This window comes from Saimiri boliviensis, chromosome 9 (assembly GCF_048565385.1).
Source record: "Saimiri boliviensis isolate mSaiBol1 chromosome 9, mSaiBol1.pri, whole genome shotgun sequence".
NCBI lineage: Eukaryota > Metazoa > Chordata > Mammalia > Primates > Cebidae > Saimiri > Saimiri boliviensis.
Window position 1 is genome coordinate 1693075 of NC_133457.1, and position 26917 is coordinate 1719991.

General features: G+C 42.4%; 1 protein-coding gene across 8 annotated transcripts in view; it reads left to right on the forward strand.

Moving 5' to 3' along the window:
• The window catches only part of TBL1XR1 (TBL1X/Y related 1), a 186154-nt gene that overhangs the window by 15922 nt on the left and 143315 nt on the right, over positions 1-26917 (forward strand). The window contains exon 2 of one of the 8 annotated variants that reach the window (XM_074405408.1): positions 6182-6262. The exons of the other annotated variants lie outside the window; for them this stretch is intronic. The gene's annotated coding sequence lies outside the window, so the exon portion shown is untranslated. The remainder of the gene's footprint in view (positions 1-6181; positions 6263-26917) is intronic. 8 annotated transcript variants of the gene reach the window in all.

Genomic DNA, 26917 nt, shown 5'->3' on the forward strand with positions numbered 1-26917 from the left:
TGGTGCCCTGCACTCCAGCCTGGGTGAAAGAGTGAAACTGTCTCAAAATAAATTTTTTAATTTTTTTTTTATTTTTTAAATTTTCTTTTTCTTTTTAGCTTTCTGGAGTAGAATCGCTACTTTTTCTTGAGGCAACCCTGCTCCCGTTGTCAGTGGCTACTGCTGTCACCAGTCACTTCAAATAAACATGTTAAATTTTATACAAACATTAACATGGATTCTCACTAAAAATCCATATGGCACAACACAGGATATGTATACGTGCAGAAATAATTGAAACATTTTCAGGGACTTGTTAACACACATGCATTTTCTATACTCTTTATTTTTCATAAAAACATGCTTTTGCTGGGCGCGGTGGCTCAAGCCTGTAATCCCAGCACTTTGGGAGGCTGAGGCGGGTGGATCACGAGGTCAAGAGATCGAGACCATCCTGGTCAACATGGAGAAACCCCGTCTCTACTGAAAATACAAAAAATTAGCTGGGCATGGTGGCTCGTGCCTGTAATCCCAGCTACTCAGGAGGCTGAGGCAGGAGAATTGCCTGAACCCAGGAGACGGAGGTTGCGGTGAGCCGAGATTGCGCCATTGCACTCCAGCCTGGGTAACAAGAGCGAAACTCCATCTCAAAAAAAAAACAAACAAAAAAACAAAAAAAAAATGCTTTTAATGGACATTATTTCTTAAGAATTTTATCAAGTTAATTTAGAAAATACTTGTTCAAAGGAGTATAGAATTGTACTTTTCTACTTTTATGGATTTAGAATTAGTACTCAGAATGAGAAACATTGACATTGTGAATGACGGAGTACAGATTGGTGGCTAATGTCTTCAGGTGGTATTCTGAAGCTATATGAGGATTCTGAAGTTCTGCTGCCTCAATTTTTGCAGGCATACATAAGAAGATGCAGGCCGGCCACAGTGGCTCAAGCCTGTAATCCCAGCACTTTGGGAAGCTGAGGTGGGTGGATCACAAGGTCAAGAGATCGAGACCATCCAGGCCAACATGGTGAAACCCTGTCTCTACTAAAATATACAAAAAATTAGCTGGGCATGGTGGTGCGTGCCTGTAGTCCCAGCTACTTGGAAAGCTGAGGTAGGAGAATTGCTTGAACCCAGGAGGCGGAGGTTGCAGTGAGCCAAGATCGCACCACTGCACTCCAGCCTGGTGCCTGGTGACAGAGTGAGACTCTGTCTCAAGAAAAAGAAAAAGAAGATAACAAATAATAAATAATTTTGGTTACTCTTAAATGTACATATAAGAGTTTTTTTTGGAGGGAAAATCTGAACTGCTCTAGCTTTTTTTTTTTTTTTTTGTGTTAAAACAGAGTCTTGCTCTGTTGCCCAGGCTGGAGTGCAGTGGTTTGATCTTGGCTCACTGCAATATCTGCCTTCCCTGGCTCAAGCGATTCTCGTGTCTCAGCCTCCCGAGTAGCTGGGGTTACAGGTGCCTGCCACTGTGCCCAGCTAATTTTTGTATTTTTAGTAGAGATGGGGTTTTACCACGTTGGCCAGGCTGGTCTTGAACTCCTGACTCAGATGATCCGCCCATTTGGGCCTCTCAAAGTGCTGGGATTGTAGGCATGAGCCACTGCTCCTGGCCTAGCTCTAGCTTTTTTTTTTTTTTTTTTTGAGACGGAGTTTTGCTCTTGTTACCCAGGCTGGAGTGCAATGGCGCGATCTTGGCTCACTGCAACCTCCGCCTCCTGGGTTCAGGCAATTCTCCTGCCTCAGCCTCCTGAGTAGCTGGGATTACAGGCACGCACCACCAAGCCCAGCTAATTTTTTGTATTTTTAGTAGAGACGGGGTTTCACCATGTTGACCAGGATGGTCTCGATCTCTTGACCTCGCGATCCACCTGCCTCGGCCTCTCAAAGTGCTGGGATTACAGGCATGGGCCACCGCGCCCGGCCTGCTCTAGCTTTTAAGAACCCTGAATGCTTCTCATAAAGGACTATAATTACAAACAGAAGAATGACCATTACATAAAGTTTCTTATATCCCATTTGAGAAGAAGTTTGTATAGTTGTTTTATATGGTTTTAAACAAAAATTTACATGCCGTAACACTGCCTGCATGAAGTTATACTGTTTGAAGATTAACTCTCTTTCTGTGATAGTCTTAAGTTAACATCCTGGCCTCTGATGGCCGCTAGTCATCTGTTTCTAGCCCAGGTCACCCGTTTTGATCCTCAGCATCGGGTTTAGTGCCTGGAACTCCTCAGCCTTTCTCTTCTTAAGCCGAATCCCACGAGGCTCTGTCTGAGACTTAGGTTTGCTAGTACAGTAGACGCTTATGCTTTTGTGAGGGATTCACGTATACAAAACTGGAAAGGAGATGCATCCAGTTTCACACATTAGTTGTCCTTTGGACTTACTGTGTTCCTGCAGTAAGAATGTTTCTCTTTTTGCGACAGGGTCTTAACTCTGTTACCTGGGCTGGAGTACAGTGACACGTGGTCGTGGCTTGCTGCGTCCCTGACCTCCCCGGGCTCAGGTGATCCTGTCACCTCAGCCTCCTGAGTATCTGGGACTACAGGTACACACCAGCTCGCTGATTTTTGTGGTTTTTGGTAGAGATGGGGTCTCACTCTGTTGTCCAGGCTGGTCTTGAACTCCTGGGCTCAAGCGATCCTCGTGCTTTTGGCTTCCCAAAGTGCTGGGATTACAGGCATGAGCCACCGGGACTGACGGTGCTGTAAGAATTTTGAGGGTCTGCTTGATAGCCTAGCACCCTGCTCTTTGTTTTTTTTTGTCAGCTGCAGAATCCTTTTGGCTTGTTAACAGTGTAGAACTTGCTAGGAGAAACAAGGAAAATACTCCAAACATGGGTAAAAGATTCAGAGACCGCGGCCTGACCATAGCAGTTAAACCTGAATTGGGGCGGTGTTTGGACTTGCCCACTTCTTCCTGATATTGACGTGCCCTGCAGGCTCTTCCCCCTTGGTCATGGTTTTTTGCCCCCTAACCTGAACCCTTACCTTTAACTACCGGCATATGATTCTTGCCTGGCTTGTTTTTCGGATTCGTGGCCTCGCGTGCCCAGTCCGTACCTCTCCTGCTGCCCTTCTCTTTGACTGTGGTTTTTCCTCAGAGGTCCAAGGATGTGTACGCTCTCTGCCCTTTGTCTCTTTAAACCAGTCATTGTTGCACAATGGATTCTGTGGCCCCGACTGGTTCTTTCTGACCCCCTCCTCTGCACATCTGCTATCACAGTCTAGCATGGGGACATCTTGTATTTTCCTGTGTTTCTACTGTTGAATGTAGGCTGGCTGGCAGGGGTGGTATTTTTTTTTTTTTTTAAGACCAAGGCTCACTCGGTCGCCCAGGCTGGAGTGTGGTGTCGTGATCTTGGCTCACTGTAACCTCCGCCTCCTGGGCTCAGGCAATTCTCCTGCCTCAGCCTCCTGAGTAGCTGGGATTACAGGCACGTGACACCATGCCCAGCTAATTTTTGTATTTTTAGTAGAGACGGGGTTTCACCATGTTGACCAGGATGGTCTCGATCTCTCGACCTCGTGATTCACCCGCCTCGGCCTCCCAAAGTGCTGGGATTACAGGCGTGAGCCACCGCGCCCCGCCCTGGTTTTTTTTTTTTTTTTTTTTTTTTGAAGGAGTCTTGCTCTGTCTCTAGGCTGGAGTGCAGTGGTGCCGACTGCAAACTCTGCCTCCTGGGTTCAAGTGTTTCCCTGCCTCAGCCTCTCGAGTAGCTGGGACTACAGCTACTGGTAGTAGCTTGCACCACCACCACACCTGGCTAATTTCTTGTATTTTACTAGAGATGGGGTTTCACCATGTTGGCCAGGATGGTCTCGAACTCCTGACCTCGAGATCCGCCTGCCTTGGCCTCCCAAAGTGCTGGGGTGACAGGTGGCAGCCACCAGCCCGGCCTTAGTGGGTATGTGTTCTAGTTTGTTGCATCTGTATTTGGTTTGTTCCTTTTTTGTGTGTCAGATACACCGGTGAATCTGGCTGCTTTATTTTATCTAGCTTCATTTGCCTTTCTTACGTTTTCTTCCGGATGACTCATACATATTCTGCTAGTAGATATATTGGTCGGTTGGCTCCTTTGTTCTGACAAATCAACATACAAGTGACTTTTCACAAGTGAAAACTGGTAATCAGGAACCATAACAGCGCACTAATGGTCTTTTGGTAAATACGGTGAATGCACGTAGTAGAATTTAAAGGTCTTGGTTTGAAGCCCTCCCAGGAGTATTTGCAAGTTTGAGGTTAGGTTGTGGGAGGTGGTGGGAATCTTTGGATACATTTTACTTGCCTCTCTTGAGCTTCAGTTCCCATATTTGCAAAATGCCACGACTAATCTTTTAGGAACTTAATTAGAATAAAAGAGATACCATGGGTTAAAAGAATACTTGGTTGTGCTCCAGCATGTGTCTGTATCTGGAATAGGCTCATGTAATTGGTAAATAGGGGAATTATGTCAGTATAAGAAGGAAATTGCTCTGGTTGATACATGATTTTCTCCAGCCTATTCATGTTTTGCATCAGGTGACAATAGTCCAGCTCAAAGTATACTAAGAGCTCAAACTGTTCTAAGCGCTGAAGGAAACAAGCCATGGTGGTCACTTGTGAATTCTTCCTTTTGGCTTAGTTTGGCCATGTTCCAGTCCTTGAAACAAGTGTAGTGATGTGATCTTGGCTCACCACGATGTCTGCTTCCCGGGTTCAAGCAGTTCTGCCTCAGCCTCCCGAGTAGGTGAGATTACAGGCACGCGACACGATGCCCAGCTAATTTTGTATTTTTAGTAGAGATGGGTTTCTCCGTGTTGGTCAGCAGCATTTCTAACTCCCGACCTCAGGTGATCTGCTCGCCTCTTCGGCCTCCCAAAGTGCTGGGATTATTGGTGTGAGCCACTGAGCCTGGCTAGATTACCCTTTAAAGCAATCTAACTTTTGTATTGTCAAATGCATTTTATGAGAAGAGAACTGTAGGTTAGTTGCCAAACTGAAGATTTATGTTGTTTTTGCTGAAACTGGGTTTTGCTGAAACTGCCGTTCTAATGTTCTTATTCCTTAAGCCTAAACTTAAATGGTCATACGTGCTTCCTTCAACTGAAAGTCATATCTTTATTAGGAACTTATTATTAAACATTTTTATTTGCATTTTTATTCCGATTGCTTTTGTTAATATTTTGGTTACAAAGTGCCATAGGGATGGTCTTCCTTAACTTTATCGTTTCTCATAAAAGTTTTACTTTTAGCGTGTGACTGTATAAAGTGAAGTTTTCCAGGAATGCATAGTTGTTTTATAGAAAACACAGAAGAGGCCAGGCACGGTGGCTCACACCTGTAATCCCAGCACTTTGGGAGGCTGAGACGGGCTGATCACCTTGAGGTCAGAAGTTTGAGACCAGCCTGGCCAACATGGTGAAAACCTGTTTCTACTAAAAATACAAAAAATTAGCTGGACGCGCTTGTAATCCCAGCTACTTGGGAGGCTGAGACAGGAGAATTGCTTAAACCCAGGAGGCAGAGGTTGCAAGTGAGCTGAGATGGCGCCATTGCACTCCAGCTTGGGCAACAAGAGTGAAACTCTGTCTCAAAAAAAATACACTGAAAAACATTTATACTTAATCTAGTACTACATTAGATGCCCAGTAAATGTTGTTTCCTTCTCTTTCCTGTTCCTTAAGAAGTTTTTTTTTTTTAAGACGGGGTTTCATCATGTTCGTCAGGCTGGTCTTGAACTCCTGACCTCTTGGCCTCCAAAGTGCTTGGATTACAGGCGTGAGCCACCATGCCCGGCCCCTTAAGAAGTTTTGATTACACTCAGCATAAAGTTTAAACATCTTAGCCTATGAGGGTCCCTCCTCCCCCACTTCGGCCATGTGATCGGGCCCCTGGCCACCTCACAAACCTTATCTTGTTCACCTTGTTCACTGTGCCCAGCCATTCAGCTCCACACCCACTGAACAAGCTTATTCCTGTCTCAGCGTCTTAATTGCTTTGTTCTTTGCCTCATACTCTGTCCTGAGATTGTTATATAGCTGATTCTTTTATGCCATTCGTTCTCAGTTCCATCGCCAACACCTCAGAGAGGTTACACTGAAATTACTGCCCACCCCCAGCAATTTTCAACCATAAGACCCCTATTCTCCACATTGCAATTTTCTTGCTGAAATAACTTTTTTTGATTTTTTTTTTAACTTCCTTCCAGAAGTTAAACTCCATGAGAACAGGGATGGGCTCTGTCTTGCGTGTCATTCTGTCTGCAGCTACCTAGAACAGGACCTGGCAGGTTCGTAATAAATATTTGAGTGGATTGTTGTCTTAGGTATGTTTTCATGATTAGCTGTTAGTCTTAAACTGGTTCATCCTTATAATTAGAATACTGGAAATAATTGAAAAGGTCAGCATTTAGGGGAGGGTCAGAAGAGATTTTACCGAATGTTTAAATTTGGAAACCCAGGGACGTATGTGAGTGCCATCTGCTTTTCTTGGAGGTCTGTTAGAGTTGGCAGTGTTGAGTCAAATAATAGCAAGAACAGGTAAATAGATAATTGATGGAGCAATCTGAAAATGTGCTTTGTACTGATAATCATAAATGTTAGACTTTGAGAAGTTAATGTTTTCTTTTTACTTATTTATTTTTGAGATGGAGTTTCATTCTTGTTGCCCATGCTGGAGCGCAGTGGTGCTATTTGTGCTCACTGAAACCTCCACCCCCTGGGTTCAAGTGATTCTCTTGCCTCAGCCTTCTGAGTAGCTGGGATTATAGGCTCGCGTCACCATGCCCCGTTAATTTTTGTATTTTTAGTAGAGGGGTTTCACTATGTTGGTCAGGCTGGTCTCAAACCCCTGACCTAGTGATGCTCCCACCTTGGCCTCCCAAAGTGCTGGGATTACAGGTGTGATCCACTTCGCCTGGCCATGTTTCATTTTTCTTAAAGATACATATTTCATCATTCAGGGTGTATTCAGGGTATATACTCTCATTTATGTCTAAATCTCGGTTCAGGTTTAAGAGATTTGTGTAGTTTTCAATTTACCTGTGATCATGTTTTTTTTTTTTAGACAGAGTCTCAGTGTCGCCCAAGCTGGAGTGCAATGGTGTGATCTCGGCTCACTGCAACCTCTACCTGCTGGGTTCAAGTGGGTCTCCTGTCTCAGCCTCCAAGTAGCTGGGATTACAGGCACATGCCACCACACCCAGCTAATTTTTTATGTTTTACCATGTTGTTGAGGCTGCTCTCGAACTCCTGACCTCAGGTGATTTGCCCACCTTGGCCTCCGAAAGTGCTGGCATTACAGGTGTGAGCCACTGCGCCCTGCCAGGATTTTTTTTTTTTTTTTTTTTTTAAAATGCAGAGTCTTGCTCTGTTACCCAGGCTGTAGTGCAGTGGGAGGATATTGGTTCACTGCAACCTCTGCTCCGCCTCCTGGGTTCAAGTAGTTCTCTGTCTCAGCCTCTCAAGTAGCTGGGATTACAGGCACCCACCACCACACCCAGCTAATTTTTATATTTTTAGTAGAGACAGGGTTTCACCATCTTGGCCAGGCTGGTCTTGAACTCTTCGACCTCATGATCCAAATACCTCGGCCTCCGGCGTAAGCCACTGTGCCTGGCCCAGGATTAATGTTTTAACCTTGGATGTGTAGTGTGTGAAGGGTGAGATGAGGGTTTGGTAGGGAGGCACCTCAGCCCTGGACAGGGAGAAAGTTGAGCTGCTAGTGTTGTAGGTGTGAATGATGCCACCGTAATTCTGGGAGTATTGGAAACTAGTTAATGTTTCTGAATTCTGCAGAAAAGCAGTTAAGAGATTTGGGAGAGAATGGTATTGAACTAAGCGAGTCCCCTTCCTGGCTTGCTGCTGTCCTCTTTTTCTGGGGAACAGGAGTATAAAGATCGGGAGTTTGCTGGGATGGGGAATGAATTTGCTGTCTGAATAGCTAGTGGACAGAAGCTGAAGCACGAGCGTGTGGAATGGGAAGTTGCTACTGAGAACGGGGAGTCCTTTGTTTTTCATCATGACCTTAACCAAGGGGTATTAAATAAGTTAGATGCTTCTTTGAGAATAGTCATGTGAAAAATAGATTGCTATGGTGTAAGTGGATCATGAAGTTGCTAGAGGATGTACTTTTTGAATTTTAGGTTAGTCACTTTTTAAAATACTTGCACAACATTTCTAAAGATTTTACATTAATATAAAAGTCATTAGAATTTCCGATAATATTGGCACATTAATCTGGATTAAGTAATGTATAATTGATTATAATTAAAAAATATTAACTATTTTGAAATGATTTTAGACTTACAGAAAGTAAGTTGCAAAGATGGTACAAAGTTCCAGTGTACCCTCGCTCTGCTTCCTCAGTGTTAGTCTTACCTAACCAGGTGTCTTGATCAAACCTAGGAAATGCACATTGGTACAGTACTAACCTATGGGTTTTACGTGTGTTTCCCCGGTGTTCCCCGTGACTGCCTTTCTTTCGGTTCAGTGCTCAGTCCAGGTTCCCACTTGCATTTAGTTGTCTCTGGTCTCCTGACCTGGGACGGTTCCTCCCCAGTCTTTCCCCTTTTTCGTGACCTTGACAATTTTGAAGAGTCCTGGTTTGTCGGACACTTGCAGCGATTACACTGAGGTTGTAGGTAGAATACCGCAGAGTGGATGTTCCTGTTTTATCAAACAGGAGCTCCTTACTGGCATATCTTAATTTTGGTGAGGTTAATCTTATCTCTTGGTTAAGGTCATGTATGCCAAGTTCCTTCGCCCTGAAAGGACTGCTTTTCACTTCTCAAACTGCTCATTAAAGTGAGTCTACTAAAAATCTAGCCCTCATGCAAGGCAAAGGGACAGTATGTTCCTCATACCAGAGGGAGAAGCGAGGAAAAATTGGTGGACGTGTTGGAAAGTCATGGTAATTAGGAAATAGTTGAAAGCACTGTGGTAATCAAGGAATATTTTGGGGAGATACTTTGAGGCTGTGGAAATAGCCTTTTTTTCCTTGAAAGTTTTGTCCAGTAATTTTAGATTCAGCTGTGGATCTTGTCTGGAGCAGTACTTACTGGGGCTCTGCTCACCTCCCCCCTCCCCCTCCTCTCTTTTCTCTTCTCCTTGAGTCAAGGGCTCGTACCTTGTCGCTCAGGCTGGAGTGTAGTGGTACGATCGTGGCTCACTAACCCTCAGCTCCTGGGCTCATGTGATCCTCCTGCCTTGGCCTCCCAAAGTGCTGGGATTAGAGGCATGAGCCGCTGCACCTGGCCCGTTGCTGTGGTTTTCTGATGGTGTGATTGTCTGGTTCCCTCATTCTTTCCACATGCATTAATTGGATGTGTTTTTCTTTACAGGAGATTAGTTCCTTTTCTCCTGTTTATTAATCACTCATTTCGTGACTTAGGTCGGTGTGGACTTGTGGCTATTTTTGTTGTTTGGGTTATAATTTAATGTTACCACTACTTGCCCTGTTCTCCGATTGTTCTGCCTTTGGCTGCTGGCAGCTCTTTCAGGCTGACCTCCTGGGCCCTTTCAGCATCCTCTGTCCTTTGATTTCTAAGCAGTTTCTTACTTTCTGACATAGCAGTTTGCTCCAGACTCAATCATTGTATTTTTCTTTCCTAGCCCTAGAGTCGGCCATTTCTCCAAAAAGCCCTGGATTTCTTTCATTGGAATCCCAATAAACTTTTATTCGAATTCAGAAAGTAATGTTTTCGTATAGGTTTTATAAGGTATCAATATTTGCTTGTACGTGATTGTATAATCGTTTTTTCTTAAGGCTTTTGGCCCCCAGTTACTCATTCAGCAGACTTCAAAAAGGTGTTTGTTACATGCTGGCATTGTTAGAGCTAGGGATTCGGGGACAGGTAAGACATGAGCATTGGCTGGGCATGGTGGCTCACGCCTGCAATTGTGGCACTTTGGGAGGCCAAAGTGGGTGGATCGCTTGAGCCCATGAGTTTGAGACCAGGCTGGGCAACATGGCAAAACTCCATCTCTACAAAAAGTACAAAAATTAGCTGGGCATGGAGCTACTTCGGGGGCAGAGGCAGAAAGATTGCGTCAGCTGGTGAAGTGGAGACAGCAGTGAGCTGAGATCACGACACTGTGCTCCAGCCTAAGTGACACAGTGAGACCTGTCTCTAAAAAACAAACAAAAAACCCTTGATCTTAAGGACTTTAGAATGTAGCCATGAGAAAGATTTTTCTTCCCTGCCCCCATTCGATTTCAGTGAGTGCCTATTACATGCCAGGCACTGTGCCATGTCAACAGGAAATAAGAAGAGCTGGGTAAGCATAGGACAGGCTTCATTGCGAGGAATGGGGTTGAGTGGAGGGGTGGGGGAAGAAGGACATTCCAAGACGAATATTAGCACTAGGGACAGTAATCTATGAATTAGGTCTAGAGAGAAGTATGTTGTGTGTGGGATGGTTGCAGGTGGTGGTGGCAGGATCCCAAGTCATGAGGCTTGTGGATAAGCCAGACTTTGGAAAGTTGAGGGGCCTAGTGAAGGAATTTGAGCGGGACTGCAGTGTAATCAGATAATCCTGGCAGCACCTTGGAGAATGCATTGGGATTCAGGAGGCTATTGTCAGGATAGAGGTGAGAAGTGGAAGTCTTAGCTAGGGACAGTGGAACAGTGGTTCTCAGACTTGCGTGCATAAGAATCACTTGGAGGGCTGTTTAAAACCCATTGCTCAACCCTGTCCCCTAATTTCTGACTCAGCAGGTCTTAGGTTAGGACCTGAGAATGTGCATTTTTAGCAGTTTCCCAGGTGATGCTGATACTGCTGGTAGAAGGAGTATTTTGGAGCCACTGGGTGTGATAAAGGGAGTCAGCTGGTGGAAGGATTTAAGGAAGTAGTCATTGCTGATCTCTTCAAGTGATTTTTTTGTTGGCAGTGCTCAAAGTTTGGTCTTTGTCTCTGTTACATCCTTTAAAGCTGCTGACTTTTTTGACCAGTGAAGAAAGCGTGAGGATTAGTTTTTGGAAGCACTTACACGGGTATGCGTGCAATTTGTCCTGTGTATTACCTTTGGAAAAGTTGTGCCACTCCGTTACTGGAGATCTTCGTCATTTCTCTGTTGAGCTCCCATTATAACAGTGGTTTTGTGGTAGCATTGCCCTAGTATACATGTTCAAAATCTTCTAATGCATAGCATTATTTTGAATAGTTTCTTATTCTGTGTATCTGCCATGATCATGCTTTTCTTTCCCTTTTTTTTTTGAGATGGATTTTTGCTGTTATTGCTCAGACTGGAGTGCAGTGGTGCGATTTCAGCTCACCACAATCTCCGCCTCTCAGGTTCGAGTGATTCTCCTGCCTCAGTCTCCTCAGTAGCTGGGATTACAGGCATGGGAAACCATGCCCGACAAACTTTTGTATTTTTAGTAGAGACAGGGTTTCTCCATGTTGGTCAGGCTGGTCTTGAACTCTCAACCTGAGGTGATCCACTGCCTCAGCCTCCCAAAGTGCTGGGATTACCTGCGTGAGCCACCGTGCCCGGCCGATCAGGCTTTTCTTAGCTTTGACCCTTCAGTGTCTCCTGGAACTCTTGAGATAGTAACTGAAATGTAAATTTGATTGTTTTTATAACCGTGAAACTTAACATAATGAAAAAGTGCTTTTTAAAAAGCAGAAATAATGGTAAAATTCAAAGGTTTATCTACTTTTGTGGCTGCAAGGTGATTATAACTGTTATTTCTCCTTTAGGCTAATAATTACAAAAGGTGTGAATTCTAAATTTCAAGTCTAAAGAAATTGTTATCTGTGGAATTTGGTCTCCTGACACTGGAACGTATTGAAGTGATAAATCCCCACTTTATTGATGAATGAACCACATTAAGAAAATAACATGTAATTACTATTACCACATTAATGACTGAAATGGAGCTTTCATTTTTGTAAGTATGTAGTCAAGCTTTAGGGATTTAAGAATTTTAAAATAATAAGAAAAAAAGCTAATCAGTTAGTTTAAGATGATTGACTGACTAGTGAGTAATTTGATTGGTAAGGCAAAGACAGGGCAAACCAACGTTTGTGCCCCTCCAAATCTGTATTTTTCTATTACGGAAAGCAATAAAATGGCTGAAGATTTCAATGAAGTGAATACTTTAAATAATTGTGAATCAAATAATGCAGCTTTTAGGCTTAATAAGTAAATGTAATTCAGAAATGATTGGCTTTTTATTTTAATACCTAATTTTTCTTGTCTTTTTTTTTTCGAGATGGAATTTTGCTCTTGTTGCCCAGGCTGGAGTGCAGTGGCATGGTCTTGGCTCACTGCAACTTCCACCTCCCAGGTTCAAGTGATTCTCCTGCCTCAGCCTCCTGAGTAGCTGGGATTACAGGCGTGTGCCACCACACCTGGCTAAGTTTTTTTTTTTTTTTTTTTTAGTAGAGACAGGGTTTCTCTATGTTGGTCAGGCTGGTCTAGAAATCCCAACTTCAGGTGATCCACCCACCTCAGCCTCCCAAAGTGCTGGGATTACAGGCATGAGCCACTGCGCCTGGCTATTTTTTAAAAGTATATGTTTATTGTAGCAGCAAATGTACACAACTTTGTAGAGAGAAAAAGCCCAGTATGTTCATGTTTGTCTTTTTTTTTTTTTTTTTTTAAATTGAGACAGAGTCTCACTCTGCACTTCACTCTACTCCAGCCGAGGCTGGAGTGCAGTGGCACAGTCTCAGCTCACTGCAATCTTTGCCTCCGGATTCATGCGATTATCCTGCCTGGAATTACAGGTGTGAGCCACTGTGCCCGGCCTGGAAGCAGGCACTTCTAACATGGCAGCAGGCAAGAGTGTGTGAAGGAGGAGGAGGAAGAGCCCCATATAAAACCATCAGATTTCATGAGAACAGCAGGGGGGAAGCTGCCCCCATGATCACCTCCTACGGGGTCTCTCCCTCAACACCTGGGGATTACTATTCGAGATAAGCTTTGGGTGGGAACACAAAGCCAAGCCGTATCATTATATGATGTGGAACATCTTGTTACATGCATATTTACGTATGTATGTCTTCTTTGAATAACGTTTCTGTTAAATACCCTTAGTCTATTTTAAAAATAGGGTTGTATGTTTCCTTACTGGTGAGTTTTAAGAGTTCTTTATATTTTTTCTTTATTTTATTTCTCACTTATTGTTGTTGTTATTCTTAGAGACAAGAGTTTCACCATGTTGCTCGAGCTAGTCTGAAACTCCAAAGCTCAGGCAGTCCACCTGCCTTGGCCTCCCAAAGTGCTGGGATTTACAGGTGTGATCCACTGTGTCTTGCCTATGAGTCATTTTTTTTAGATAGGGTCTGGCTCTGTTAATCTAGGCTGGAGTGCAGTGAGGTGATCTTGGCTCCCTCCAACCTTCGCCTTCCAGGCTCAAGCAATCCTCCCACCTCAGCCTCCTAGTAGCTGGGTCTGCAGGGGCATACCACCATGCCCAGCTAATTTTTTGTATTATTATTATTATTATTATTATTAATTTTTTTTTTTTTTTTGTAGAGATAGGCTTTCACCATGTTGCCCAGGCTGGTCTTGTATTCCCGGCCTCAAACGATCCTCCTACTCAGCCTCCCAAAGTGGTGGGATTACAGATGTGAACCAGTGAACCTGGCTGTATGATCCATTTTGAGTTACTTTTTGTGAAGAGTGTGAGGTCTGGGTCTAGATTGGATTTTTGCCTGTGCATGTTTATTGTTCCAGCACTATTTGTTGAATAGACGATCTTTGCTCATTGTGTTGCCTTTGTTACTTTGTCAGAGATCAGTTTTCTGTCTATAGATGTATTCTGGGCGACTTTGTCCTTGATCTTTTTGTTCTTTCACTAGTGTCATGTTGTCTTGATGACTGTAGCTTTTTGGGAAGTCTTGAGGTCAAGTAGGGCAAGTCCTTTCTGTTTGTTCTCTCCTTCAAAAAAAAACTTGATGTGAACTTAAGACTGAGTTGGTTGCTATCCCCAGAAATTATTGGGATTTTGATTGACGTGTTGAATTTGCAGATCAAGTTGGGAAGACAATACATCTTGAACAGTATTGAGTCTTCCTATCCAAGGAAATGGAATATTTCTCCATTTGTTTAGTTCCTTGATTTATTTCATCAGACTTTTATAGTTTCTTCATATAGCTCTTTTTTTTTTTTTTTTTTTTTTGAGACGGAGTTTTGCTCTTGTTGCCCAGGCTGGAGTGCAATGGCGCGATCTCGGCTCACCGCAACCTCCGCCTCCTGGGTTCAGGCAATTCTCCTGCCTCAGCCTCCTGAGTAGCTGGGATTACAGGCACGCGCCACCACGCCCAGCTAATTTTTTGTATTTTTAGTAGAGACGGGGTTTCACCATGTTGACCAGAATGGTCTCGATCTCTTGACCTTGTGATCCACCTGCCTCGGCCTCCCAAAGTGCTGGGATTACAGGCTTGAGCCACCGCGCCTGGCCCTCATATAGCTCATATCCGTGCTTTGTTAGATTTGTGCCTAAGTGTAATATAAACGATTTGTGTTTTTCACTTCAAATTGGAAAGTGATTGACTTTTGTTATGTTAACCTTGTATCCTGCAAGCTTACTGTAATGCTTATTAGTTCCTGGAGTTTTTTTTTTTTTTTTTTTTTTGGTCAATTCTTTTCAGGTTTTCTGTGGAGACAATTCTGCCATCTATGAACAAAGATAGTTTTATTTCTTCCTTCCAATCTATACCTTTTCTTTTTTCTTTTGAGACGGAGTTTCACTCTTGTTACCCAGGCTGGAGTGCAATGGCGCGATCTCGGCTCACCACAACCTCCGCCTCCTGGGTTCAGGCAATTCTCCTGCCTCAGCCTCCTGAGTAGCTGGGATTACAGGCACACGCCACCATGCCCGGCTAATGTTTTTTTTGTATTTTTAGTAGAGACGGGCTTTCACCATGTTGACCAGGATGGTCTCGATCTCTTGACCTCGTGATCCACCCGCCTCAGCCTCCCAAAGTGCTGGGATTACAGGCTTGAGCCACCGCGCCCGGCTCAATCTATACCTTTTCTTACTGTATTACCTAGGACCCATTCAAGATGAGCTTTGGGTGGGAACAGATTTTTAGATATTAAAAGGAATGAAGGCATTAAGGTTAGCTAAAATTATAGTACTGTTATACATTTATTTGCCACTGTAAAAAAAAATTAGGCCAGAAGCAGTGGCTCACACCTGTAATCCTAGCACTTTCGGAGGCTGAGGCGGGTGGATTACCTGAGCTCAGGGGTTCGAGACCAGCTTGGGCAACATGGTGAAACTCTGTCTACTAAAATACAAAAAATTAGCCAGACGTGGTGGTGTGCACCTGTAATCCCAGCTACTTGGGAGGCTAAGACAGGAGAATCACTTGAAACCTGGGAGGCGGAGGTTGCAGTGAGCTGAGATCGCAGCACTGCACTCTAGTCTGGGCAACAAGAGCAAAACTCTGTCTTTAAAAAAAAAAAATAATATGAGCTGGGCGCGGTGGTTCATGACTGTAATCCCAGCACTTTGGCAGGCCGAGGTGGTTGGTTACGATGTCAGGAGATCGAGACCATCTAACAATTAGCCAGATGTGGTGGTCCATGCCTGTAGTCCCAGCTACTTGGGAGGCTGAGGCAGGAGAATCACTTGAACCCAGGCGGTGGAGGTTGCAGTGAGCCGAGATGGCGCCACTGCACTCCAGCCTGGTGACAGAGCGAAACTCCCCTCCAAAAAAAAAAAAAAAAAAAAAAAACCACTTCAACAAACAAGAAAATACGTTTTAAAATATTTTAAAGTAAATATATATTTTTTCCTACAGTGCTGTAGAGTACTTAAAATTTTTAGGGATACCAGAGTCTTCTAGTTCATAATCTCTGTTTAGCCCAGCTCCAGAAGATGTGAAAAATATCATTGAAATTTTGATAGGGATTTCATTGACTGCAAATCACTTTGGGTAGTATGGACATTTTAACAATATTCTTTCAGTTCACGAACATGAGATATCTTTCCATTTGTTTGTATCTTTTTCTTTTCTTTTCTTTTTTTTTTTTTTTTTTTTTTTTTTGAGACGGAGTTTAGCTCTTGTTACCCAGGCTGGAGTGCAATGGCACGATCTTGGCTCACCGCAACCTCTGCCTCCTGGGTTCAGGCAATTCTCCTGCCTCAGCCTCCTGAGTAGCTGGGATTACAGGCACGCGCCACCATGCCCAGCTAATTCTTGTGTTTTTAGTAGAGACGGGGTTTCACCATGTTGACCAGGATGGTCTCGATCTCTCAACCTCGTGATCCACCTGCCTCGGCCTCCCAAAGTGCTGGGATTACAGGCTTGAGCCACCGCGCCCGGCTTTGTTTGTATCTTTTTCAATTTTTTTCTTCAAAAGTTAAAAGTAACTGAAAATAGGGAATGATGTGTCAAATAAGCCATTCAGGTTTTAACAATTTAGGGGCCATTTGAAGGTCCTTGCGGGAAAGAATACTTTGATAGCAAACATTGTCGTAGTTCTAAACAGAAACAGTTTTTAATGTCAAGTCAGCTCTAACCAAGCCACAATAATCTATTTTCCTCAGGCCTGGAACAAGGCTTTTGAAATGTTCCTTTGTGTTACGGTATGTTGCTGAGTGTATGCATGTGTAAGACTGCTGTTAAGAAGGGCATATAATCTGCTCGGCTTTCTTTATTGTTGATTTGTTGCTAAGAATTCTCTGGCCGAAGAAAATGATTTCCTTTTCAGGAACGTATTGGGGATATGTTTGAGGTGAGTAAAAGTAAATATTTTCGTGCTTGGGCAAGAAGTGTTGGGTTTTTTACTGTTTAATTGTAGTAACAAGCTATTGATACATTTTGCATATTTATGCAAGTATGTATGGAAAGTGATACATAGGAATGGAAGCTGATAACCGCTTCAGAGAAGATTTGTTGACTAGGCGATACATTCACATTGTTCAAAATTCATAAGTATTTTCTCCCCTACCCCTGACCACCAAGTTATTTCCTGGAGCCAGCCACTGTCATTAGTTTTCTTTGCATTCATACCGATATTTTATATACATAAAAGTAACTAAGTGTATACTTGACATCCTCTCCCCAGTATTGTTTGAAATGCAGATACTAAGGTACTAGTCACTGATGTATTTTGCTTTTACCTTTTGTATTTTACATCTCATATCTACACAGAGAGCTTGCTTTCTTTTTCTTTTAAATGGCTGTGAGACATTTGACTGTGTGGGTACTCCACAGTTTAACTGGTCCCTTCACTGATGGATATTCAGATTGCCTCAGTCTGTTGAGTGAATAACCGTGGTACATATATCATTTCCTGTGCATAAAAGGATATCTGTATGATAAAAAATTGGAATTGCTGGGTCAAAGGATATGTGCATTGTAAGGAATGAGGGTAGCGACTGCCAGAACTGACCTCACAGGCTGTAACCAGTTTCCATTCCTGCTCTCTGTGTGTCTCTCTGCCCACGTTCTTGCCAACATAGTGTTACCAAATGTTTTGCTCTTTGCTAATCTGCTAGTGAATATATTACCTCAGTGTCTTTCTAACTCTTTTATTTTGAATAAGATTGAGCATCTTTTTATATATATTTGATTTATTTCTTAGCGGTCTGTTTTGGGCTCTTCCATTTTTTATTGTACTATAATTTATATAAGGCAAAGTATATACTTTCAGATACATAACTCTGTAAACTTTCTTTTAGTCGAGGTATAATTTACTTTCAAGAAAATGAACAGATGTTAAGTGTACTGTTTTGATGAGTTTTAACTGCTTTATCTGACCATGTAACCTACCCCACTCAACATTTAGAACATTTCCGTCACTCAGGAAATTTTCTCAGGCTTTATTTGCATTCAGTTTTCTATTCTCTCCATCTTAGGCAATCAGTTTTCTAATTTCTGTTACCATAAATTAGTTGTGCCCATGATCTTTTTAAATTAAAACATATTATACACCCATGAACTATGAACAAGGTGGAGATACGGAACGTGCCACGCCTTCCTGCAGGCGCCCTTGTCCTTTCTCCGGGTCAGGGTCCTGCCCACCAGGGTCACCACCGTGTTGACCTGAGTTCACTAGAGGCTACTCCTGTAAATCTGTGCTTCATCATTTACGTTATCAAGCAGTAGTTTCTTTCTCATTGATACATACACACGAATGTAATACTATTACTATCTATTTTCTCTTTGAACAGATGTGTATTTTTCAACATTGTGCTGTTCTGAATTAAACTGCTGTGAATATTCTAAAGTACTTAACATCTTTTTGGTGTATTAGAAATGGAGTTGATAATAGGATGTAGATATATGTTTAACTTTAGAAATTGCCATAATCGGTCCTCAGAAGGGTTGTACCAGTCTGCACTTTCACTAGCAATGTTTGTGATTTCTAGTTGCTCTATATCTTTGCCAACAATTAATATTTGTTCTTTTTTAGTTTCAGCTGTTTGGATGGGAATGTGTGGTATCTCATTGTGGTTATAATTTGAATTTCCTATGACAAATGATGTTGAGGATTTTTGCATGTGCTCATTGTTGATACATGATTCTTAACTGAGTGATGGGTCTTAGAATAATTTTTTTTTTTTTTTTGAGACAATCTCACTCTGTTACCAGGCTGGAGTACACTGGCATGATCTTGACTCACTGCAATCTCTGCCTCCCAGGTTCAAGCAAATCCTGCTGCCTTGGCCTCCCCAGTAGCTGGAATTACAGGTACCCACCATTATTGTGCTCGGCTAATTTTTGCTTTTTTTTTTTTTTTAAGATGAGGTTTCACCATGTTGGCCAGGCTGGTCTTGACCTCCTGACCTCAGGTTGATCCGCCAGCCTTGGCCTCTCAGAGTGCTGGGATTACAGGTGAGAACCACTGTTCACAACCTAAAATTGTCTATGATTCTGGTAGTATACTTTTTGAAAGACCTTCTCCGTTTTGCATTTACAATATTTCAATATAATGTGCCGTCAAACGTACGATCTTTTGTTATTTTGTGTACCTGCATAAAACAGGAAAAATCTTGATTAAACTGATACTAGCCTGAGGGCGGTGGCTCACGCCTGTAATCCCAGCATTTGGAAGGCCCAGGCGGGCACATCACTTGAGGCCGGGAGTTCAAGACCAGCCTGGCCAACATGGTGAAACCCCCCATCTCTACTAATAATTTGAAAATTAGCTGGGTGTGGTGGCGCATGCCTGCAGTCCCAGCTGCTCAGGAGGCTGAGGCATGAGAACCACTGGAACCCAGAAGGTGGAGGTTGCAGTGAGCCGAGGTCACACCACTGCACTCCAGCCTAGGTGACAGAGTGAGACTCCATTTCAAAAACAAACTTAGAATATTTATCTTATGCTTTTAGACGTACTTTTTTTGCTTATATTCTACTCTTCTACATCTATGAGAGGGAAAATATAAATGAAGTAAATTGGTTAAAGTATCCTCCCACATTTTTCACTTTTAGAACTCCCCTGAATTACTTTGCCTTAAGAGTGTTTCTTCATTGACTTTTGTATCATGAAGAGTGTTGGGGGCGGAGGGTGTGCATTTCTAAAAGGATTCAGGAGAAAAACTGAGAGCCATTGGTGCTGTGCTCTTGAGCCGATTTTGTGAATTGTAGAACCAGCCTGTATGTTTTACTGTAGTTTTAGGAATTTTGGAAGACTGTCCTGATTCTCTAGCTCCTGTACCTCTTCCCGTTATTAGTTAACGGGTGTTTAGAGGTTAAAAGATGAGCCCACTATTGTTTCAGAGTTTTCCTCCCAAGTTTCTAACCTCTGTTCTGCAAATGTTGATGCTGGTTGCGTGTACAAGCAATTCCAAATATGATGTGATACTAGTTGGCCAACACTAATTTTAAGATGAATTCTGATTTCACATTGTGTGTCTTACAATTAATACAGTGTGAAGTCAAAGTAATGCATTTTTCTTTATTGATCCGTTTAAAGAATTACTGCCCTGGCTTAAGGAAATCATACTATTTGTCCTACTTAGTAGCTGTAGTTTGTGTGTTTGAAGGTGTATAGGGGTGTATGTGTGTGACATTCATGTGTCACTTCATGACTGGGACACTTTCTGAGAAGTTGTCATTGCTTGAACATTATAGAGTGTGTTACACAAACCCAAATGCTGTAGTCCACTGCACACGTATGCTATATAGAATAGTCTGTTGCTCTTAGACTGCAAATCTGTACAGCATGTTACTTACTGTTCTGAATACTGTAGGCAATTGTAACACAATGGTAAGTAATTGTGTATCTAAACATGGAAGAGGGACCGTAAAAATATCTCAGGGGACGACTGTTGAATATGTGGTCTGTTGACTGAACTGTTGTTCCTTGGTGCATGTGTATAATGTGCACATATTTGTTACTCTGTGTGTGTGTGTATAAAACTTTGCTCAGAGAAAGTAAAAAAAAAAAAACCCTACCCGATATGTAGCTTAATTACTTACTGCCTTCTAAACATTCATGCAGCTCATCAGGGCTGCTTTGGGAAATCAGTCTGCTGCTGACGGTCATTTTATAATTACTGCCTTTTTTTTTCTTTTCTTTAACGTGGAGGCTTGCTCCCGTCACGCAGGCTGGAGTGCAGTGGCACGATCTTGGCTCACCAACCTCCACATCCCAGGTTCAAGCAGTTCTTCTGCCTCAGCCTCCCGAGTAGCTAGGATTACAGGCACGCGCCACCAAGCCCAGCTAATTTTTGTGTTTTTAGTAGAGACAGGGTTTCACCATGTTGGCCAGGCTGGTCTTGAACTCTTGACCTGAGGTGATCCACCTGCCTCAGCCTCCCAAAGTGCTAGGATTCCAAGTGTGAGCCCTCAATCCTGGCCAATTATTGCCTTTTATGCAGGGTTTGACATTCTTAGTGCTGAGTTCAGAATCTTTTACTTGCATGTTATTCGTTGAAAAATGGAATTAACCTAACTGGCTTCTAAGGTAAATGACTATGTGAGATGTGTGTGGAAAATGATCTGCTGACTGCTGGTCAGGGTTCTGGGGAGAAGAGAACCCGAGGGGCATGTAGACGAGCTGAAAGAAACACGTGCAAAACTGAGGAGTCAAGGACTGGCACGGGGGCTGTCTAAGATAATAGGCAAAACGGGAAATCAGGAAAACAAATTAGACTGTAGCAAATGGAAATTTACGGTGTTCAGCATTTACCAGATTTCCAAAACAAATGCAACAAATGTAGGCGTGTCTGTGTGCATTTTAACATTAACTGGCTTTGTTTTAGCACTTGTATATATGTAATTGTACTTTCGCTTCTGGGGTACACGTGCAGAACATGCAGGATTGTTGCATAGGTACACACGTGACGGTGTGGTTTGCTGCCTCCATCCCCCCTTTTATTTATTTTTCTTTTCTTTTCTTTTTTTTTGAGACAAGAGTCTCACTGTGTCGAGTGCAGTGGTGTGATCTTAGCTCACTGCAACTTCTGCCTCCTGGTTTCAAGCGATTCTCCTGCCTCAGCCTCCTGAGTCGCTGGGATCACAGGCACGCGCCACCATGCCCAGCTAATTTTTGTGTTTTTAGTAGAGACGGGGTTTCGTCAGGCTGGTATTGAACTCCTGACCTCGTGATCCACCCGCTTTGGCCTCCCAAAGTGCTGGGATTACAGGCGTGAGCCACCATGCCCGGCTCTAGTCTTGCTATTGACTGCTACTTTATATTAAGTGAAATTAAACTATGATGAGGTTGAATGCATTAATGTGGTGGTATCAGCGACCTTGATCTACTAATAAAGCTTTACAAAGTTTTGAACAAATAGACATTCCAAAATTTACTGCAAAAAACAAAATGTAGCATCCTAATGAAGGAGCAAAACTATTCTCTTGAAACTCAGGGACAGCTTTGCTTCACTTGGAAGCCGTGGCCATCATCTGTGATAAGCCCTGTGCGGCAGGTGGCAGCAGGGACATTACTTGCTTAGAGAGGACTTTCTTGGTCTTGTAGGAGCTGGTACTTCGTAAAACTTAACACTGATTATAATCATTTACTTGGATGACTTTCTTTCTGTTCCCACCTGATCGTTGCCGACTGACATATCTTTAGTGCTTCAAAGGGGTGCTATAAATTTAGTGCTTACCTGAAGAAAGAAGAGAGAATGGATATGAAAACTCATGCTGCTGAAAAATAGGATGAGAATTATTTTGTCTTGGGTTTTCAAGTAGTTATTTTGATCAAGCTTGTCATTTATATGTGTATATATTATATATATTGACTTTTAGATAGTATTTCTTTTAAATAAATCATAAATTTCTCACAACATCATTGCATGTACTTTATTTTAAAATAGAGGGTCCTTATTTTATAAAATATATACTCCAATTGTGCTGTAAGTGGTAATTTACTTAACATTTTAAGGTAATCTTTTTAGCATTAGGGAATTGATATAATTTCAAGTAGCTACTTCATTCAGTATTGGAAGTGAGCTATTTACTTTGCTCAGCATCAGGAGAATTAGCCTCAGCCTTTTAAACCTATGGTAGAAACTGATTTCTCCTTTTTTTCCCCTCCTGCATTGAGAAAATTCAGCCGAGTGCCGCATAAGTAAAAACCATCTTTGCCACTGCAGGAATTGAAAATAAAAAAATTCTTGTTCTTCTTACATTTTAGGAGAATTAAAACTTTAAATAGGGTATCTCTACATTGAGGCTTTTTGTGTGCTAATGATTTTAGAGATCATGTTGTATTACAGCTTAGTTTTTGAGGTGGGGAAGTATGTTTATTTAGTGGCCTCAGTAAGTTTAATGTGCCCCCTAGGATGGATGTTTCTGGTCTTGATTTATATCGTTTGTAGAAGAATGATATCTCTTTAGTATTCTTGAGGTGTGGGGGAGGGTAGGTTGATGTCGTGGGTTTTTGGAACCTCAGGGCTGTTAGTCGTCGTCCAATTTTCTTTAATCTAGTGGTGTTCAGCCAGAGTCCCTGAAGCACCACAGATGATTTTCTCATCATCTCTCTATGCAGAGCTGTCAGCTTCTTAGCTCCTCCTGGTTATTGCTTCTGAATTGTCTCCTGGGAGCAACACCATGGCAACGGGATTTTCAGAGTCTAATATATAATAGAAAACCTAGGAATATACCATAGGGATGAATGGCTCCTCTGTCAGTTGTAGCCTTGTTTTAAATACTATATTGACTGGGCGCAGTGGCTCACGCCTGTAATCCCAGCACTTTGGGAGGTCAAGGAGGGGCAGATCATGAGGCCAGGAGTTGAAGACCAGCCTGGCCAACATGGTGAAACCCCATTTCTACCAAAAATAAAAAAAATTAGCTGGGCATGATGGTGTGCCCCTGTAATCCCAGCTACTCTGGAGGCTGAGGCAGGAGAATGGCTTGAACCCAGGAGGCTGAGGTTGCGGTGAGCTGAGATCGCGCCACTGCACTCCAGCCTGGTGACAGCAAGACTCCGTCTAAAAATAAATAATAATCCCATATTCACAATGGAATTTGCAGCAGATTATTTATTTAAGAAATGTTATAAAAACTGCTCAGTTCTTCGGTGGTAAATATTTTTCATTTTTCTATTCATATAGATTGTTTTGTTGAAAACTGCCATGGTGAGACCTTAAGATATATGAGATAGGTAGGTTGGAAAACTGTGAGGTTATGAGCAAATCTGTTAGCCTTGGGGGTGGAGGGGAGACAAGTGAAATAAAATACTTGCAAGAATAGTATTTATGAACTGTAAACTTTGAGCTATACTTTACATATAACATGCATTTGAAGTATATTTGAATAATATACAAATGTACATACCTGTGCAATTCAAGACAAATAGGTATTTTTTTCTTTATCTACCATTTTAACATCTCCAGATTTTTTTTTTTTTTTTTTGGGCGACAGAGTCTCTCTGTAGCTCAGGCTGGAGTGCAGTGGCGCGATCTCAGCTCACCGCAACCTCCGCCTCCCGGGTCCTGGTTCAAGCAGTTCTCCTGCCTCAGCCTCCTGAATAGCTGGGGTGACAGGCACACGCCATCACGTCCAGCTAATGTTTGTATTTTTAGTAGAGAGGGGTTTTACCCTGTTGGCCAGGCTGGTCTTGAACTCCTGACCTCGTGGTCTGCCCGCGTCGGCCTCCCAAAGTGCAGGGGTTACAGGCGTGAGCCGCCGTGGCGGGCCAGATGTTTTAAACTGGTAAAATTCTCTTGTTCCCAATTACGGTCAGTCCCCTTTCCACCCCCATCCCAGGAAACCACCGATTTGCTTTGTGACATAACACTACAGATTAGTTCTGCTTCTTCAGAAATACCCTATGAATGGCATTTCGTTCCATTTTGTGGTAGGGAGAATACAGATCCCTTTAAGACATCCAGACTCTAATTCCTGGAACCTGCGAATATTTAGCCTTCCACGGCAAAAGGGATTTCACACGTGTGATAAGGTAAGAGCCTTGATGCAGAGAGTAATGGCAGGGTAATCTCATTTAAGCAAACAAGGTCACCTATAACCGAGAGTGCTCGGAATGGAGTAAATACGCTCTTTCCGTGTATTAAGTTCAGAATTTTATAGTACCATATACTGAATCATGCCAGCAAAGTCTAATCTAATCATACAGATCCTTAAAATCCGTGGTGAGAGGGGGATATGACTAATGACTGCTGAAGAATGGTCACAGAAACACGTTTGATGGCTTGGAAGATGGAGGACGAGGCCCTCAGCCAAGGGAATCCTGGCTCCTCCAGAGTCTAGGAAGGTCGAAAGAGACGAGGCTCTTTCCGGAGTCTCCAGAGAGGAATGTTTTCTGTTTCTTGAGATAGGGCCTCACACTGTCACTCGGGCTGGAGTGCGGTGGCAGTCACAGCTCGCTCCAGCTTTGACCTTACGGGCTCAAGCGCTTCTCTTGTCTTGGCCTCCTGAGTGTTGGGCTTACAGGTGTGAGGCACTGTGCCCGGCCCAGAGAGGATGATTACACTGTTTACACTTCATTTCAGGCTAGTGAGACCTGTGTCAGACTTGTGACTTACAGAACTACAAGTTAATAAATTTGATTTCTTCTTTGAGCCTTTGTTTATTTTAGGAGTATGTTTCTCTAATTTCAGCTATTTGGTGACTTTGTATGGGACTTTTCTTTATGGCCAGAGAAAATATTCTGTGACTTAAGTCTGTTAGATTTGCATTTGTTTTGTACTCTGCCTGTGATCTCTCTTGACAATGTTTTATTTGCACTTAAAGATTTTGTATTGTTTTCATTGGATGGTTTCTGTCAATATGAGTCCAATTTGTCAAGTGTTGTTCATACCTTCTGTGTTAATTTTTAGTTTTATTATTTACAGAGATAAGGATGTTAATCTCTTAACTTTTTAAAAAGTTCTGTCAGCTGGGCAAGGTGGCTTACGCCTGTAGTCCCAGTTTCTTGGGAGGCTGAGGCAGGAGGATCGCTTGAACCGGGGAGGCAGAGGTTGCAGTGAGCTGAAATCGTGCCGCTGCCTTCCAGCCTGGGTGATAGAGTAAAACTCCATCTTAAGAAGAAGATAAGAAATGCAACCTGAGATAAACATAAATTTCAGGCTAAACAATCAAATTCCAGGAATCTGCTGAGTGCGGTGGCTCACACCTGTAAGTCCAGCACTCTGGGAGGCTCAGGCGGGTGGATCACCTGAGATCAGGAGACCAGCCTGGCCAATATAGTGAAACCCCGTCTCTACTAAAAATCCAAAAAAATAGCTAGGTGTGGGGGTGGGCGCCTGTAATCCCAGCACCCAGCCAGAAACTTTATTTTTAAGCAACTCTGTCTCCTAAAAAAGAGTTCTGTCAGTTTTCAGATCACAGATTTCCAATTAAGGTGTTAGTTACACACATCTAGAATTTTTATGTTATCTTCTTGATGGATTAACCACTTTATCATTAAGAAATGTTCCTTAGTCCTTGTCCTAGAGTACCTCGCTTGATATTAATGCATTAACAACCAGAATACACTTAACGCTTTCTTATGCCTAATTTTATTATGATATCTATATTTTTCCCTCTTATTTTTCATCTGTTTTCATAATTAACATTAGATTCTTTTATTTATTTATTTATTATTTTAAAGATGGGGTTTCACTGTGATGGCCAGGCTGGTCTTGGAACTCCTTTGGCCCTTCCAAAGTGGTGAGATTACAGACGGGAGCCACCGCGCCCGGCCATAGGATTCTTTTAAACAGGATATAGTTGGATTTTTGTTTTTAAATCAGGCTGATAATGGGATTTAGGTAATTTGCATTTAACATAATTATTAATGTGGTTGAATTTATACCCTATTGATATTTGTTTTCTATTTGTCTTGTCTTGTTTTCTTTTTTTTCATTTTCTTTAGTAATTTTTAGCACTCCATATTATTTCCACTGTTGACTTATTGGCCATACGTCTTTGGTTATTTTAGTGGCTTTCCTGCAGCCCACTTACTACATGCTTTCTGCAGTCTATGTTCACCTAAAATTATACCATTTCACATACTGTGTTGGAATTTTTATAATGGTATATATACGTCTATTTCTCCCTTTTGTACTATTTTTGCTATACATTTTATTCATGTATATGCTATAAACACTGGATATTATTTGCACTTTAATTAGGTAATTACCATTTAGAGGAGTTTTTTGATAGGCGCATGCGTTTTTACCAGCTCTGGCACTCCACATGCCTTTGGGAAGAGGGCGGTTTTTCACTGCTGTTCTCTTTCTGCTGAAGAACTTCAACACTTCTTCTCGTCAGGTCTCTTGGTGAGGAATTCTGTCAACTTCAGTTTGTCTGGTAGAGTCTTTATTTCCCCCTTTTTGAAGGATATATTCACTGGGTATAGAATCATGTGTTATCTTTTTACTTGAACACTTAATTTTTTTGAGACACAGTTTCACTTTGTCTCCCAGGCTAGAGTGCAGTGGTGTGATTTTGGCTGACTGCAGCCTCCGCCTCCTGGGTTCAAGTGATTCTGGTGCTTCAGCCTTCCCGGTAGCTGGGATAGGTCAGTTGACTTATTATTCCTTGAATCTGCAAAAGGTAATAATGATACATGTTTT